This window comes from Aphelocoma coerulescens, chromosome 6, assembly GCF_041296385.1.
Source record: "Aphelocoma coerulescens isolate FSJ_1873_10779 chromosome 6, UR_Acoe_1.0, whole genome shotgun sequence".
In the NCBI taxonomy this organism is placed as follows: Eukaryota; Metazoa; Chordata; class Aves; order Passeriformes; family Corvidae; genus Aphelocoma; species Aphelocoma coerulescens.
Genome location: NC_091020.1, coordinates 1,795,929 through 1,813,712, shown reverse-complemented (window position 1 = coordinate 1,813,712; position 17,784 = coordinate 1,795,929). Strand labels below are relative to the sequence as shown.

Genomic DNA, 17,784 nt, shown 5'->3' with positions numbered 1-17,784 from the left:
ACCCTCCCAGGGAACAATTCCTTCCCAATATCCCATCTAGCCCTGCCAGCTGTCAGTTTGAAGCCATTCCCACCTGTCCAAGTCCCTCTCCAGCTCTCCCTGGAAGGGGCTCTGGGGTCTTTTCAGCCCTTTCTGGGCTCTTCCTCTGCACCTCTCAGCTAAAAAAGCAGCATCCCAGAGCCGGCAGCCCCGGGATTCCAGGAGCTGGAGAAACACGGATGGCTGGAAGGGAAAATGGAATCCCTCCATGGTTTTCCCGAGATGATTTTTCCTGCGCTGTGGATGCAGATTCCGAGGGGATGGATCACGGGAAAGCCCCTCTCTGCTGCACCCGGGGACAGCAGTGGCATAAAGGAATTCAGCTTCCAAGGACGGAGGGTTGGACATGGCGCAGTTTTTGCTGTCGCTTGGGGAGAAATGAGTTTTCAGGGAAGCAAACCCTATTTTCTTCTCATTTTTCTTCCTAAGTTCTCTCAGAAACCACTTCCACCCCGAGCTGTGGCACAGAAATGCCCCTTTTCTTTTTCGATAATCGTTTAAAGCAGACGCTCACACCCTCCTCTCTTCCATTGATCTTCACATCGCGTTAGAACTAAACGCCCCTAAAAACGCTGGCGTGAGGAACAAAACCTCACACAGCGCAAGGAAGGGTTACAAAAATCCACCCGCAGGCGTTAAAAGGGAATAACGCCTGGTTTTTTATCCTCACCTCTCCTGACACAGAGCAGAGTTCCTGCCCCTTTCGGCTCGGGAAGATGAGACAGAGGGAGCAGGTGAAAACCTCTGCGGCTGTAACGCAACACGCCAAGCTTTTGGGGTGGTTTTGGGGTTTGTTTGGGGCCGCCTTTTTTTGGGAGGGGGAGCTCACCCACCTGCGGGAGCTGCTCTTTCTCCCGAGCCTTTCAACTGCGGGCTCGGCCGAGCAAACCTTGATCTCCCTCGGGAGGGGAAGCGGCGCATCCCGGTGCTCCAGGTGCAAGGTGTGGGTTCCCCATGCCCTTCAAATGCATCCCCTGCATCCCTGCTAATCCAAAGGGATGTTTATTCCCCTTTCCCCCCTCTTTTCTCTCAAGTATCTTTGTTTCCCCTCCCTCAGCGCCTGACTTGTGTCCCTAATTAACGCCTTAAGAGGGGGTGAGGATAACCGGGATGCTTAAGGAGGGCACTTCTGGGCAGAGCCTCTAATCCAGCCCTGGCGGAGGGAGGGACCCATTAGCAGGTAATTTTAGGGACAATTAAGACCATCAGCATTTAAATGGGCACGGCCTGATGAAAGGCTTGGCTCGGCTGCGAGGGCGCGTTAAACTCCGGCAGGAGTTTCCCCCCAAATCCGAGGTGTGGGGTGAGGAAAGGGAAGTTAAGGGTCTGGCAGGGGGGTTTCCCGCAAATCCGAGGTGTGGGATGAAGAAAGGGAAGTTAAGATCCGGCAGGAGTTTCCCCCAATCCCAGGTGTGGGGTGAGGAAAGGGAAGCAGCTCTGGGGGAATGGATGGGTATTATGGGGTTGGTTTTCCGTGAGGAAGTGGCGCTGTACCAGTCCAGAGGGGGTTAAAGGATGCCACAGGGAGGTGGGTACAGCAAAGAGGTAACACTGCTGCAAAACTCCAAAAGTTTACTCCTTGTTTTGGACAGAATTGGGAACAGGACATGGAAACAAAGGGCTGTTGCCGTGGTGGAAGGAAGGAATGATGTATCCTACAAGGATGGGCGCTGGCATTTGGGCTTTGCAGCTTTCATCACCTTTTATTTTCCTTTTTGATATTAAACCCACAGGTGACACAGAGTCAGGACAGGTGAATCTGGGAAAAAAATAATCTCGGAGTTGTAAAGGCTGGGAAAACCTCTAAGAACATCCAACCCGCTCAAAATCCGGGGAGGCAGCTCAGAAAATATCGCAACTCCCGAAGCACAGAGCTGTGGAAAACACAGGGTGAGGAAGTGGCAGCGTGCTCCCAGGAAAATTTGGCAGGTGCCAGAGGGAGGGAGGAGAGGTCGGGAGGGCTGTAAACACTGCTCAGGACGTGCCTGAGGGTTATTTTTGTTGCTCCCAAAGCAAGGAGGAGCTGCAGTACCCAGCTCGGAACAAACCCAGCGCTCTCCAGGTCGGGCAATGGGGGCCACAAATAAAAACTCATGGCTGCAGTCACCTGGGGACAGGGGGAATTCATGGAAGAGGGAGACTGGGGGGCGATTACTGCCGAGGGAATCCCTAAATGCTGATTAAGGGCACTGGCAAGGATCCTTCTGGAAGTGTCTGGAGCGGGAAGATAATAATGAAACGATTATTTGATTATTAATTTCGTTTTTCTTGGATTCTGGCTCCTTAAGGCCTTGTTGAGGAGCTGATCCAGGGCTGCTGGCAGAGCCACAGGGAAGTGTTAGTTCTAATTAATTAATTAATTAATAATTTTAAACCAAACCCTCCTCTGAAACACATCCTTGGTGCAGGGGGTGGGATGAGGTGATCGCAGGTCCATCTTCCTGTGGCAGGTCAAGGTTGTCCAGCCACTCTTGTCTTCAGGTGGATAAAAAAATAAAATAAACCAATGAAATACCTGATTTTATTTCTTAATATTTCTGGGCTTTATGGAACTGGGTTTAAAATCCACCAGGGCCGCCATCAGTCAGGAAAGGATTAGATGATTTTTAAGGTTTTTTCCATCCCAATGTATGGACTTCATGGCATTAACAGAAGGCCAAAGTGTTGAAGGACACATCCTAAGATTGGTTCCCTTGTCCTATTTTGTTTTGGGTTTGTTTGGTTTTTTTTTTTTTAATTAATCCTGGCAGACACAAATGAAAGTATTTCTACCTGGGATTGATCTTATTTAATTCTCTATTTTCCATTAATTTATAGGAGGGGTTTGGAGCTTTACAGCCAGTCCAGGTGGCCCTTGAAAAACCCCAATTTGGGAAGAAGTTGGATAATCCTGGAAGTCCTGGACCTCACCCTTGTCTTTCTGAACAACTGGATTCACACTAAGAACAACAAATCCAAACCTAGAATGATTTTAATTTAATTCATTTTAACATCTCTCTGATGAATGGGGATGGTTTCGAAGTTTGGGGTGGCCCCAGGCTGTGTGAGCAGGTCCCTGGTGGTTTGGGGTGGCCCCAGGCTGTGTGAGCAGGTCCCTGGTGGTTTGGGGTGGCCCCAAGCTGTCTGAGCAGGTCCCTGGTGGTTTGGGGCACCCCAAGCTGTCTGAGCAGGTCCCTGGTGGTTTGGGGTGTCCCAGGCTGTGTGAGCAGGTCCCTGGTGGTTTGGGGTGTCCCAGGCTGTGAGCAGGTCCCTGGTGGTTTGGGGTGTCCCAGGCTGTGTGAGCAGGTCCCTGGTGGTTTGGGGTGTCCCAGGCTGTGAGCAGGCCCCTGGGGGTTTGGGGCACCCCAAGCTGCCCGCCCTCCCTGAGGAAGAGCTGCTCCCTCCCTGTCTCGGCGGCTTTGCCGTCCCAGCCCTGTCCCGTGCGCGGGTTTGGGGCCGCGCCAGCAGCGCTGCTGCCCATAAATGACCATCCCGGGAACACAGCCCCTCCTGGCCACGGCCCAGCCTGGGTAGGGATGATCGATGGCCACGGCAGCGGCCAGACCCGATCCTGCCCCTATTTGGAGCCCTGCTCCTTGCACAGCACAACCTGGGATGCTCTCAGAGAGGAGGGAAGAGCCTGGAGCTGGTTCCTGCCAGGGCTTTATTCCATGGACCACTGGAGCTCCTGGACCTCTGAGTTTCCAGCCCAAACCACAGATCTGTTCTGCAGAAAACAGCTTCTCGATTTTAAGCCTGTCAGGGTTTTGGGGTGCACCCCCACTTTCATTCAGGAAGAATTCCTTCCTGGAAAGGGTGCTCAGGCCTTGGCAGAGGCCACCCAGGGAGGTTTGGAGTCCCCATGCCTGGAGGTGTCCAAGGAAGGACTGGAGGTGGCACTCAGTGCTCTGGGCTGGGAACAAGGTGGACTCGGTGATCCTGGAGGGCTTTTCCAGCCCGATTTGAATGATCCTGGCTGAGCCCAGCTTCTCTGTCCCCAGGCTGGGTGGGACCAACACCTTCAATCCTGCTCCAACCCAGCCTTGTCCCAGAGCATTTGTGGGGATTTTAGAGAAGGTCTATTTGTGCACAATGTCTCAGCTTCCCCCTGTCGAGGCAAGGCACCATTATGGGCAATATTGAAGTGTTTTATCCCCTCATGTGCTGGGGAGACCTTCCAGCTCCTCCTCGGCAAAGCACATGGGGACTTGGGACGCCACAAAACATGTCCCTGTGCCAATGACTTCCTCTCCTCCCAGCTAACACCATTCCAGAGCTGGATCCTTTGCCCAAGCTAACCTTAATTCCATGGGAAGGCTGGCAGTACCCACTGGCAGGAGCTGGCCTGGCTGAGCCACCAGGAAGCAGCAGGAATGCCAAAGGGAAGCCCTTGTACCCAAATTGTTGCTGTATTTTAACCCCTGCTATAGGATTTTCTGCTGCCCCGTGTGCTCAGGGGCTGGGGACAGCACCAGTTCCACGTCACTGAAAGCTGGCAGGGGCTGCAAAGGTCCCACCACGCTGAGAGGAGATGCTGGCATGGAGAGGTGGGATGGGTTCCTGGAAAAAAACCATTTAGCACTTCCCTGGCTGTATTTTGAAACCCAAATCAGCTGGAGTGATCAACAGGCAGGGGAAATCCCTTTCTTCTGTTCACATCCCATGCATTTAAAATTTTCTCATACAATAATTTTGGCTTAGAGATCATGTTCTTTAAAAAATCATTTAATTTTTGGCCAAAGCATTGTGTTGGGAAAAGAGGCTTCCAGCTGACCTATAGGGCTTGTCTGGATCCCTTTAAAAATCCATCAAGGTTCTTTGGGGCTTAGTTTTTGGGTTTTTTTTGACAAGAAGGAGCAAGGAACCGTCATGGAAAGGTTTGGGTTGGAAGGGACCATTGGGTTGCATGGCATCCAGTGCCACCCCTGCCATGGGCAGGGACACCTTCCACTGTCCCAGGCTGCTCCAAGCCCCAATGTCCAGCCTGGCCTTGGACACTGCCAGGGATCCAGGGGCAGCCCCAGCTGCTCTGGGCACCCTGTGCCAGGGCCTGCCCACCCTCTCAGGGAAGGAATTCTAGTAGGGCTTCTATTCTCCTATTGCCACCTCCACGGATTTCTTTGCATCCCATTGGGTTTATGAGTCCTCCTGGTATCAGGGCCCTTTAAAATGCCCCAAGAGCACCAAGCTGCACTGAACAATCTCAGTTCTCTCTGCTGATCTTCTCCCAGCTTTCACTGCTCCTTAAAAACTGATTTCCATGTGGAACTTGCAGCTGGGTGCTCCCCTGGAGGTCGATGTTTGTGACTCAAGTGGCAGCAAGGGAGTGGTGACCACCCCAAACCCCTGAGCTGTCTGGTTTTGTGCTGTTGAGCAACCCCAGGTGCTGGCTGGATTTTTTTCCCATTTTTGCTGCCTGCAGATCACGTCTCTGCACTGCTGAACTCCCTGGCCTTGGGAAAAGGCCAAGTCCTGCCCCGTGAAGCTCCTGATGGTGCACAGAGCGCTGCTCACGTGTCCCGTGGGTGGTGACGTCCTGCTCGCTGCGCTGGTGCCAGCCTGGCTGGGCAACCCCAGCAGCCCCCAGCTCCCAGGAGGGTTTGGACACCCCTGGAGATGGGATCATGCTCCTGGTGGTTAATTTCGACTTCTTGTGTCAGAAATGGCTGAGAAAAGCAAACCCTTCTTACCCGGGCATCTTGATCCTTCCTTAGATCTGACTCTCTCTTAAGTTGTGGATGTAATTAAATAAAAAATTAGTAAAGCAAAAGCCTTTCACAGCTGGAGTTTTCATTGTTGCCACAAACCCTTAGACCTGAGCACCTTTTACAGCCTAATTCAGAACCTCCACTGCCATTAAAATGGGAAGACCACAGCCCACATCTGCTTGTTCCAAAGAGAAATGGATTTCCAGGAGTGTTTGGGTAACTCAACCTCAATTTTTTGGTTTACCCCTTCAGTCCTGTTGAGCCTCAGACCATCACTTTTGCACATATTTCAGTTTTAATTTCTTCCTTGTCAGTACAGTTCTAGTCACTTTCAAATCAACACTGGGCACCTCACATCCAATCCTGTGAAACAAAATAAGGACTGTGTGCTCCTCTGTTTGGGAGAAGTTCTGAGGTGGATCTTTCCAGGTCTGTATTTTAGGAAGGGTGCTGGGTTTGGTTTAGTACTGACTTTATGTTTTTCAGGGCTGCTCAGAGAGGATAAATCAGGATAAATCATTTTAAAAATAAAATTTATGGCTTCTCCCTGACACAAACTCAAATCTGTCCTGGGGTGAGAAAGCAGAATGTAAGCAAAATTCCCGAAGAAAAATTAAAACCCCACTATTTTCTTCCCAGCGTGACTTGGTGTGCACGTGAGCTGTTCCCCTGGTTTAAGTAAAACAGAGTTGCAGCAGAAAAATCCAATTTTGCCAAGAAGAAGGAGAGCATGGGATCCTGCTGGGCCTTTGTTTATGTTTACTTCCTTGGGGTGTTTGAGGGAGAGAAGCTGATGAGGTCACTAGGAGCAGTGGTGGTACAGACAGAGCTTTTTAAGGCACAAGTTGGCCTCCTTATCTCCCTCCTTATCTTTACTGGGATGACTGGGGTGGGGTTTAGTCAGAGCCAGAGCTTCTGTTGCAACCTCGGAGCTCTTGAGCTCTCCCTCCCTCCCTCATCCTTCAGGCTGAGCTTCACGTTTGGAATTTCCTCTGGATCCCAGCATGCATCCATGGGATCGTGATGTTCCCTGTTCTGCCCTGATTACCACTCTTTACCCTTGTATGGCCACAGAACCACGGAAGGGTCCCACAGGGATCAGGGATCCAGCCCCTGGCCCTGCCCAGACACCCCAACAGCCCCACCCTGGGCATCCCTGGCAGCGCTGTCCAAACGCTCCTGGAGCTCTGGCAGCCTCGGGGCCGGGACCATTCCCTGGGGAGCCTGGGCAGTGCCCAGCATCCTCTGGGGGAAGAACCTTTCCCTCATCTCCAGCCTGAGCCTGCCCTGGCCCAGCTCCAGCTGCTCCCTGGGTGCTGTCCCTGTCCCAGGGAGCAGAGATGGGAGCTGCCCCTCAGGAGGATGTTGAAGACCCCAGTGAGGTCTCCCCTCTGCTCCTCTTCTCCAAGCTGAACAAACCAAGTGACCACTTAAAAAGTGGTTGGAAAAGTCCTATTCTTGTATTTTTGATGGGATTTTGTTCCTTGTCCTGCTTTCTCCTTCCACCCTGCCTGGCCCATCAAGCCCAGACAAAAATTTCTTCACTTTCAAGAAGCTGAGGTTGTCCCATCCCAGTCCCATCAGTCTTTAGAACCCAGACATTGAAAACTCCTGTCAAATAACCGTTTTCTTTCCCTCCCATTGTTGGAGGCTTCCCAAAAACTCCCAACATCATGACTTTGTTGTTGCCCTTGGAATCACTTCTTAAATTCCTGGGATCATCCCCCAACCCCTGCAAGCTGCCCTGGGAAGAGGGGAGGCTGCTCAGGGCTGGCTCACAGCACCTTCTCTAGCTTTTTTATCTTCTGTTACCCCTTGATTTGCTCCAGCACAACCAGAATCTCTTGTCACTGTTCTGTACGTAGAAGAGGATGAAGAAACCATCATAGGTGACAATAAATGATAGTAAAAGAGCAGGGGAAATGCATTCCACGTTGAATGAACACGTTTCAGGCATGGCTTTGGGGTGAAAAGGATGTGTCCTGATGGGAGATGGGGACAGCAAGAGACACAGAGCAGTCTAGACTTGACCTCTACCACCCACCCATGTATATTTGGTAAAAAAAACAGCTCTGCCTGCTGGATTTTATTTTTCTCACTGAGGTACACATGGCTCTTAAATAAACATGATTATACCCTACGTGGAGCTGCAGCTCGGGCCGAGCACTAAAAATAGTGGGCAGAAAGGAGAGACTTCAATTAGATGCAGAGTGCTCAACAATTTAACTTCTAATTGGCTTGTGGTTATCCCCCAACGAGGAACCAGCCCTGGTGTGCTGAGAGGATTCGCAGTCTGGCAAAACAGGCACTCAAACTGAGGATTTTTAAAAGGGGGTTGGCCAAAAAAAGAGGACTGGGTGTTGCACGTCGAGGATCTCGTGTGTTTGTGTGCCATTTACATCCAGCTCAGAGGTGAGGGCTCACCTCGGGGCTTTGACAGGTGGGTTCAGCTCCACGTCCTCTCCTCAACTCCAGCTTGGTGGCTCCACAAAGTTTTTTGGGTTGGATTTGGTTCCTGGTTCAGCTCATGGTGCACAGCTTCAGGAGCAGTGGTCAGAGGCTTCCCAAGAGCTCCATGATTGCCACCCTCTGCTCCAGTCCAAACTCTGTTTTCCTTCCAGCTCCCAGAAGAGCCTCTCCCATCGTCATTCCCTAATTTTTACCTGCTTTTAACTGTTCCTGCTGCCTCAGCCTGTGAGTAGCAGCACACAGTGGCCTCCTCAACATCATGGGGATCATCCATCAGACTGGCACCATCTCCCATTCCCTGAAGCCAGGTGTGGGTGGGAGGAGGGTGGAAACAGGGCTTGATTTTTGGGAGAATGGCAGCGCCAAGCCCCTGCCCATACACCATTCCAAGCTTCCAATCCAACTCTGCTCTGGCACACAGCAGGCAAAGCTTTTCCAAGGCTTTGCTGGAATAGAAAGGTGGATTTCAAGGATTCACTGGCAAAAATTTATAGAGCTGTCTAGCAAGAAGAGAGAAGCCTTTTCCTCTGTCTGCATCCACTCCTCTGTTTCCAGGATATGGGACTAGGATATGGAAATATGGGAATGCTGTTCTTATTTCCAAGCCACCTTTTCCCTCCCAACTCAAGACCCCCAGAAAACATCTGCTATAGCCCCATGATCACCAAGGCTTGGTCTTGTCCATGTGACTGTGGCTTAACTGGAGGAGGCCATGGCAGTTTAGAGGAAAAAAACCCAATATTTGAAAGTAAAAGTAGTTAAGTGCATTCCAGATAATCCGTGCAGTGTTGGAAGGGACATTCCAGGTGTTTTTCCCCATTTCTGCACCTCAGGAATTGTCTAGGAAAGCTCTTCCACCCTTGCACTGGGGAAGAGACCACACAAACTGCAGCGTGTTGGGTGTGCTGAGGCTGGAATGATATCCAGCCCTTCTTCCCAAAGCCGTGTCCCTGCAGCCAGCCCTTCCTCATTTCCCATGTCCCAGAAACCACCGTGGTCCACATGGTTTCAGTTCTGAGCTTTTCCGTGGAATTGACCCCTGTAATTATCTGACTCCTTGCCAGCCATGTCCACTTGCCCGAGGCTCTCCCACGGTGACAGCGTTGGGGTTTTGGCCGTGTTTTAACACTGAACGTGAAACTTGGCCCTGGGGCTGGTAGAGAGAAAAGGGAAGGGTTGGGAATTGTGCTTGAGTTTAGCCACGGACTGCTCCCAAACTGAGTAGTGGTGGAGTTACCGTGAGAAGAAGAGGATGGAGAATCGTCCTGTGAGGCACAGCTCACACCTCTGGCAGCTCTGGGGGAGGAGGAGGATGGTCAAGGATTCAAGGCAGAGTTTGATTCATAAAATCACAGAATCATGGAATGGTTTGGGTGGGAAGGACCTCAAAGCCCATCCAGTGCCACCCCTGCCATGGGCAGGGACACCTCCCACTGTCCCAGGCTGCTCCAAGCCCCAATGTCCAGCCTGGCCTTGGACACTGCCAGGGATCCAGGGGCAGCCCCAGCTGCTCTGGGCACCCTGTGCCAGGGCCTGCCCACCCTGCCAGGGAACAATTCCTTCCCAATATCCCACCTGAATTTCCTCTCTTTCAGTCTGAACCCATTCATTCCCCCTTGTCCTGTCCCTCCAGTTCCTGACAATTTGTTCCTCTCCAGATTCCCTGTATCCCTTCAGGCCCTGGAAGGTGCTGTGAGGTCTCCACACAACCTTCTCTTCTCCAGGCTGAATAACCCTAAATTTATTTATTAATGTAATTTATTTATTCCCAATAAAACCCTTTTTTATAATATAGGATTTGTATCTTTCACTCCTAGACGTGCTCTCTCATCATTTACTGCATCAGGTGTTCCATCACAATTAATTAAAACAAAGTCCTGCCCCAAAATTAAGAGTCATTTTTGTTTTGTTGGGGTTTTTAAACTTTTTTTAAGTTTCAATTTTTTTAAAAATTTTTTGGGGGGGGTGGAATAGGATTTCTCCTGCTCTTCAAGCAGAAAACTGAATGAAAGCATAGGAGTGAAAGGATGATTACATTAAATCCACCTTGATGAGCAGCCCAGGAATGCTTTGAGTCCCTAAAGGTGAGGCTGTGGCATCATCAGGAGGCGGGGCCGACACCTCGGGAGCCTCCCATGGGAAATCCTGTTCTTGCTGGGTGTTGCATGTCTGGGCTTGTTGGTTTTTCTCCAACTCCTGGAATTTCAGGAAAGAAATGTCCTCTTGTCCCACCAATCCATCCCTGCATCACTTCCCAGCATTCAGGAAAATTTCTCCATGGAAAGAGAGGTCAGACAATGGAACTGGGCTGCCCAGGGAAGGCGTGGATTCATTATCCTTGAAGTGTTCCAAAAATGAGTAGCTGTGGCCCTTCATGGTTTAGTGGCCACTGGGGTGATTGATCAAAGCTTGGATTGATGATCTTGGAGGTCTTTTCCAACCTTACTGACTCCATGAGTCCCTGATCAACATTTTATTTTGGCAAGTTGGGAAAAAATGAAAATCATTTTGTTGCACACAACAAGACCAAGATTAGTGTCCAGAACTGTAGATGAACATTCACATTTTGGGGAGGAATTCTTGGAAAACAAGGCTTTGGCTCCATCTAATATGGATTGGATGCCCCAGGGAAGGACTGGAAAGGCCCCATCCCAGCCCTGAGCACCAGCATGGGCCCAAGCATCATGGATGCATCCAGAGCTCCCAGCAGCAGCAGCAGGGCTCAGCATGGATCCTCCTCCCGTTCTCCTGCAGAATTCCCAGCCCAAAGGTGTCTCCTGCTGAACTCCTGCTGCATGAACTCCTCTGACAAACGCCAAAGCAGCTGGATAACGGGAACAGGAAATCCCTACCCGAGCTTTGCCAGCCAGGCTCCAGCCCGCTCCAATCATTCTCAATCCCAATTTACCAAAAACTGGGATCTGGAGTTCAACATAGCAAACTGCAAATAACACAGGGCCAGAGCTGGCTGCAGTTGATCCCTGCTTTGGGTTGGAATTGTTCTCTGTTTATTCGGGAATTGTGGAGGCACTTCTGGGAGTTGTGTGTGCCTGGAAGCTCCCGGGAACTGCTCCATATTTTTCAGGATCAGCTCCCAGCTAGTGGGTTCCCAGTTCTGCAGGGTGCACATGGAATATTTAGGGATGAATGGAAATGAGAGGTTACCAATGAACAGATTCCCCCCAAGGATCCTCTCATCAAAGTCTGGATGGGCATGCACCCAAACTGAATCCCATCATGGAATTTGAGGTGTCCAGTTCCCAACCCTGATATTGGGGATCCCAGTGGGGAAAGACTTGGCCACCACCCCAAAATGCCATCACCATTTCAGTTCTGCTTGGATGGGTCGCTGGGTGGTGGAGCATCCCAAAAACTCACCTGGTGTTGGCTTGCTGTTCTTTGCTAGGTGAGGTTGGAGGTGTAGGGAGGAGATCCAGGCTTCCCAGAGTGAACCCCAGAATCACTGAGTGGTTTAGGTGGGAAGGGACCTCAAAGCCCATCCCATCCCACCTCCTGCCATGGGTGTTTCCACTATCCCAGCGTGTTCCAAGCCCCGTCCAACCTGGCCTTGGACACTTCCAGGGATCCAGGGGCAGCCACAGCTTCTCAGGGCAACAATGGTCAGGGTTTCAGCCATGAAATTCCCTGGATTTAGGCTTATTGCCTTTTGTTTCCTCCCCAAATTTTTCCCATGCTGCACCACCACCTGGCACAGGTAATTTTCCTTAGGAAACACCATCCAAGCTCATTTTGGTTTGGGACACATGGAGGTGGGAGAAGGGGTGGCCATTCCAAGATGGGGTTTGGGGTATCCGGCTGTGCCCATAGATCTGTGGTGTTCATGCACTTTCCAAATTAGGGATAGGGGAGAAAGGTTTTTTCGAGACGATTGTACAGGAGGAGAGTGGGGCACAGGGACCCCGAGTGTCCTTGGACAATGAACCCTTTGGATGTGATCCAGTTCCCAGCTCAAAATGCAGGTTCCCTGATATTGAACAGTGAAGGTGGGATGCTGCCTCAGGTACAGAAAAATCCGGGATCTGCTGTCAGAAACAAATTAAATTCCCAAAGGAGATGTTAAACCCTCAAATCAGTCCCAAGCTCCCGATATTTATGGAGAGAAGCTTAAATGTCCCACCACAAGCACCAAAACCTCATTGTCCACAAGATGCCCACTTCTTTATTTACCATTATTTTGTTGTGTGATGTGGCCTGAGACATTCACTGCCCTCATATTTCAGGTGGTGCCTTTTCTTCTGACCATTCCAGGATTTTTCCTGAGACCCAACAGCCAGCAAAATATGTTTGGGTTTGGTTTTTTTTGTTGTTGTTCTTACCATAAATATCCTCTGTGCATGGCTCCTGATGTGATGAAGTGATGGATGTGAAGTTCGTTGGCATTTCCAAAGTCACGCTCCAGATTCCTGCTTCAATCTGACCCCAAACAGATCGTGGGGATGAGCTGAGCTTTGCTCTTAAGCCTCACTCAACTGCTGCTTGAGCTGCTGAACTCATTTATAAATTTGTCACCAATTTCTAAAACTGGAGGAGGCAGAAAATGATGGACAGCTTTGAGGAAGGCAGAAGAAAAAGCCAAGCCGGGGCTATTTAATGCCCAAATTCCCGTCGCAGCTGCTGCCATTTGTTTGCTCCCAGAGCAAAAAACACCTGGAAATTTGCTGTGTGGAGAATGAAAGATGACGAAAGAACACAGGCATCCTGCTGGCTGTAATTTAGGCAGTGACCAGCAAAAATAAAATGATATTAAAGGAAGCTGGAAGGGGGAACATGCAGCGGGTCAGGCCAGCGCTGGGTGCTGTGAATAGAGCCAAAATGATGTTAATAATAAACAGCTCCACTGCTCTTTTAAAGGCCTGATTTCTTCAACACATGCAGAAAGTTAAAGTTACAACTCTGTGAAATTTCTGCTGGCTGCCTCATCTGTTTATCATCGACTCCCTGGATGCTCGTGGTAAGAATTCTGGCTTTTGGAATAATGTTTGTGGTAGGTGGTCCCTTCAAAGCTGCTCCCTCGCACTCAGCCAGTTTGATTTGCTGGGCGAGGCTTTGCTCATGCAAAGTTTTCCTTCAACTGCATCCAACGCCGTGATGAGCCAGTGCAAGAGAAACTACTGCGCTGTGATTCCCCTCTCGAGCCACTCAGACACTTTGAAGTGGAATTTTTCCTTGAATTTTAGGGCCAGAGAAGTTGTTAGAGGTTTTTTTCCCCTCCCTCTCCTTCATTCCCGAGGGAAAAAGAAAACGTTTATACACATGCTGGTGCTCTATATTTATTAGCATAAAATCTAAATATAGCATTGTTTTTACACCCATTGCTGAGGCTAGCCCGGCCATAAAATAAACACATTTTCTGCTCCAGAAAATGGCATTTTAAAAAAGATTTACAATTATTATGGCCATTATTATGGTATCAAGGCAAAAATGGAACTGCTTTCCCTCTCTGTGTTCATCTAAAGGAGGGAACTTCACATTCTCCTTAATAAACTGCATGGACTCTTTCCACCAAGAAGGGATAGAATCGACAAAAAAAAAAGGCTGCTAAACAAGAATTTGATTAAATTCTTGGTTCTTTATAAAAATTAATGTCATAAATCAGCAGAGGCACTGTCACATGAGCAGACATTGATGTGAGGTGTAGCTGAGCTCACACTGTGGGAGAGATGAGCACAAGCACAAGAAATCAGACAAAATCTTGGAAAAATGACTCCATCGGTTTAGAAACCTGTTTTTCCCAATAATAAAAGGGAAAAGCAACAAGTTTATTTCGGTTAATGTTGCACTGCTCTTGAGGCAAAAAATGCTCACAAAAAAACCCCACACATGGGGACCGCTGTGTTTATTTAGCTTTTGCTAAATTCTAGAAATCCGTGAGAATCCAGGCAGTGAATATTCTGAGAGAGGCTAAAAAAGAAGATGGGCAGGAAAAATGCCAGGGGGAAGATGGGCAGGAAAAATTCCAGGGGGGAAATGGGCAGGAAAAATGAAAAGGAGAAAGATGGGCAGGAAAAAATGCCAAATGGAAGATGGGCAGGAAAAGTGCAAAGAGAAAATGGGCAGGAAAATGCCAGGGGGAAAATGGGCAGGAAAAGTGCAAAGGAGAAAGATGGGCAGGAGAAATGCCAGTGGAAAACCTGGGATAAAAACATGGCCAGGGTTTCCCCTGAGATCCATTGCTCCCACAATTAATGAGCACCTGGAAGAGGCATCACTGGAAAGCAGAGACTCTTTAACTGCGAATCAATGGATGCTGGAGGTGATGGACCCCATTTTTGAAATGCTGATTTTTAAAAATCATTGCTTTTATATTGATTTGTGAATTATTTTTAAACTGTTTATCCTTGTCTTTGCTTAAACCCCCCCAGAGCCAGCAGCCCATTCCTGAGCTCCTGGGAGTGGCAGCTTCTTCCCAACTCCCCATCCTGGAAAGGCACTGGCAGAATTCCGACTTCCTTGGAGAGCCTTTGTGTGCTCCAGAGATGGAGTCCCTAAATCAGCTTCTAAATCAGGCACTAAATCGGCCTCTAAATCAACCTCTAAATTGCCCCTAAATCAGGCCCTAAGTCAACCTCCAAGTCAGCCTCTAAATCAAGCCCTAAATCAGCCTCTAAATCAGGCCCTAAATCAACCCCCAAATCAGGCCCTAAATCAACCTCTAAATCAGCCCCTAAATCAGGCCCTAAATTGGGCCCCTAAATCAGGCCCTAAATCAACCTTTAAATCAGGCCCTAAATCAGTCTCCAAATCAGACTCTAAATCAAGTTCTAAATTGGCCCCTAAATCAGCCCCCAAATCAGCCCCTAAATCAACCTCTAGATCAGGCCCTAAATCAGCCCCTAGATCCTCCCCTAAATCAATCTCCAAATCAGGCTCTAAATCAAGCCCCAAATCAGGCCCTAAATCAAGCCCTAAATCAGTCTCCAAACCAGCCTCTAAATCAGCCCCGAAATTAGGCCCTAAATCAGACCCTAAATCAACCTCTAAATCAGGCCCTAAATCAGCCCCTAGATCTGTCCCTAAATCAACCTCTAAATCAGGCCCTAAATCGACCTCTAAACCAGGCCCCAAATCAGGCTCTTAATCGGGCCCTAAATCAACCTCTAAATCAGCCCCCAAATCAACCTCTAAATCAGCCCCTAAGTCAGGCCCTAAGTCAGGCCCTAAATCCCCCTCTCCCTCTGTGACCTCCTGACACAAGCAGCACACAGGAAGATGTGGGCTGTGAGCGACAGCCCTGCTCAGCAGCTCCCCATGGAGCTGGGATTTAAGGACCTGACCCCAAAAAATGATATTTGGGATGTCATAGACAATAAATGAGACCCTGCCCTCGGTGGTGTCCTTGCCAGGGGGATAAGAGAGCATTGGGATTATCTGCCTATGGCACGGGGTTGGAATGGGATGAGTTTTAGGGTCACTTCCATCCCAAAGCTTTCTGTGATCCCGTTTTTATAGAAACCTCCGTGGGTATGATTAGGAAATTCCATATTATTCTAATTAAATCCTATTATTCTCAAGGTTTTAAGTGCTCATTCCCTGCTCCTGGCAGCCGGAATTCCCGCTGATTTCCTTGTCCAGCAGCTGGCAGCAGATGGAGAATTCCTGGAGAGCAACACTTGATGATGGGCAAGGCTGGGACCAGTGCCGGGGTTGTGTGGCCACCCCGAAACATTTGGGATTTCACTTCTTTCCCTTTTAAAACCACGTTGCTCTCAGCCTTGCTGCAGCTCCACATCCCTCCTCCCTGGAACCTGGGTTTGGGAGCTCTTTCCTGGCAACTTCGGCCTGGAAGGAAGGCAGGAGAAGGAGAAAAGTTAGGCAACTTTTCCCTATAAAGCCATTGCCTATGGAAAAGCTGCTCTGTGTCCTGAGATTGCTTTCAGCCGAACCACAGGCTAAAATGACAGCGTTCAGATTGTTCGGAAAAGCGATGCAAAAACAAACCTCGGGTTCTCGAGGGCTCTGTTGGAGCTCTGGCTCTGCTTCCACTGGGCAGCTACGGGTGAAAAAAACCCTTTTTTGTTTTTCCCAAATGGGAAAAATCCTGTGTTTAAAACCAGCAGTGGGCAGAAAACGCTGGGGGGCTGTGGGTGTGAGTGCACGTGGGTGCTCAGCTCCCATTTCCAGCAAAACCCTCCGGGGAGGACCCACTTTATCCCTTGGGAATGGTTTCTCAAGGCCAGGTATGCGCCTCTGAATTTTCCCAGGAAATTCCTGGCTGCTCAGCATCCTTATCCCAGAGGGAGCACCTAAGTGGGGTGGGTTTTCCTTGTGCTGGGCACATTTGGGGTGGGGGTCCCCCCCAGCCCACTCCCAGTGGCGCTTGGCCCCAGCCCAGTGCCCGCTGCTTGCCTTTCCCACTCGGATGTTAACGGGATAACGCTCCAAGGGCTTTGAAGATGAAGGAGAAGCCTGGACAAACAGGGCCGGATAAACACAGTGCCTCATCTCCGAGCAGCACCGCGCCCGGAGTGCTCCCAATTATTTTTCCCAGCGTCTCCACACGCCGGAGGAAGCCCAAGTCACCGCTGAGCTCTCCTTCCCCCTTCCCAAGCCGATCCATCCCGTTTGATCCGGCCCTGCAGGACGCTGCTGGGAGCACACACGGGTTAATTGAGCAGCGTTAACCGGAGTCAAGCTATAACCCGCTGGGTAAACATTTCCCTATTGTTCCTGGGGATTGCCGTGCTGGGAAGTCATTAATAACCTGGAAGTACATTCCATTTATCTTTGTTGATTAGCTGCTTTGGCAGACTCCAGGAGCATCCCTCTGCTCCTGGAGTGTCCCACTCTGCCACCAGCCCAGCTCCAGCCCCTGAAAAGTCAACAAACTGATTTGGTCATTAATCTCCCACTTCAAAAGGGCAGGTGGGAGGTGCAGGAGGAAGATCTCACATCTGCTCTTCCACTTGCTGCTTGCTCCAGATGAAAGCCTGGCCTAGGATCCTCCTGCCTGACCTCACCAGCATCCCCAAAACCCTTCAGGAACCCATTTCACCCCTCGTTTGCACTTCCACGCAAAGGGGACTTGAACCCTGAGGAGCACGACCTGGAGATGTTCCACACAACCCCTCAGAGCACCTCAAGGAACTCCATTAGGTGACCAAATCCCATCCCTAGCAGGTACTTCCAAGGACACATCCAGCTCATTTTTGAGCTAAAGATGATGAACCTCACTCCACATTCCAGGGTCTTGGTGGCTCCAGAGCCCACCACTGAATCTGTGGCTGCAGAGGAAGCCCCAGCTCACTGCAGACCTGCCAGGAACAAGGCAGGACCTGAGAGGTGAAGGTCCATCAGCACAAAGGCATCACCTCCTCCAGCTTAGTGTGGAGTCATTCCTACCTCCCTTATGCAGCCTTTTGAACAGATCAGGATTAGAAAACCCACTGGACTTGCTGGAGGAACAGATCAGGATTAGAAAACCCACTGGACTTGCTGGAGGAATAGATCAGGATTAGAAAACCCACTGGACTTGCTGGAGGAATAGATCAGGATTAGAAAGTCCACTGGACTTGCTGGAGGAACAAATTGGAATTAGAAACCCACTGAACTTGCTGGAGGAACAATTTGG

The 17,784-nt window shown here is 49.9% G+C and overlaps 1 long non-coding RNA gene across 3 annotated transcripts; it reads left to right on the top strand.

Annotated features, from left to right (window-relative positions):
- Positions 1–1,253: 1,253 nt before the first annotated feature.
- On the top strand, positions 1,254–4,436 carry LOC138112161 (uncharacterized). 3 transcript variants are annotated; one of them, XR_011151581.1, is made up of 3 exons: positions 1,254–1,335; positions 1,773–1,929; positions 2,857–4,436. It is a non-coding gene; the product is annotated as an uncharacterized lncRNA (long non-coding RNA). The 3 variants fall into 3 exon arrangements; XR_011151583.1 differs by having other exon boundaries at positions 1,273–1,342; XR_011151582.1 differs by lacking the exon at positions 1,254–1,335 and adding an exon at positions 1,349–1,449.
- The last annotated feature ends 13,348 nt before the right edge of the window (positions 4,437–17,784 follow it).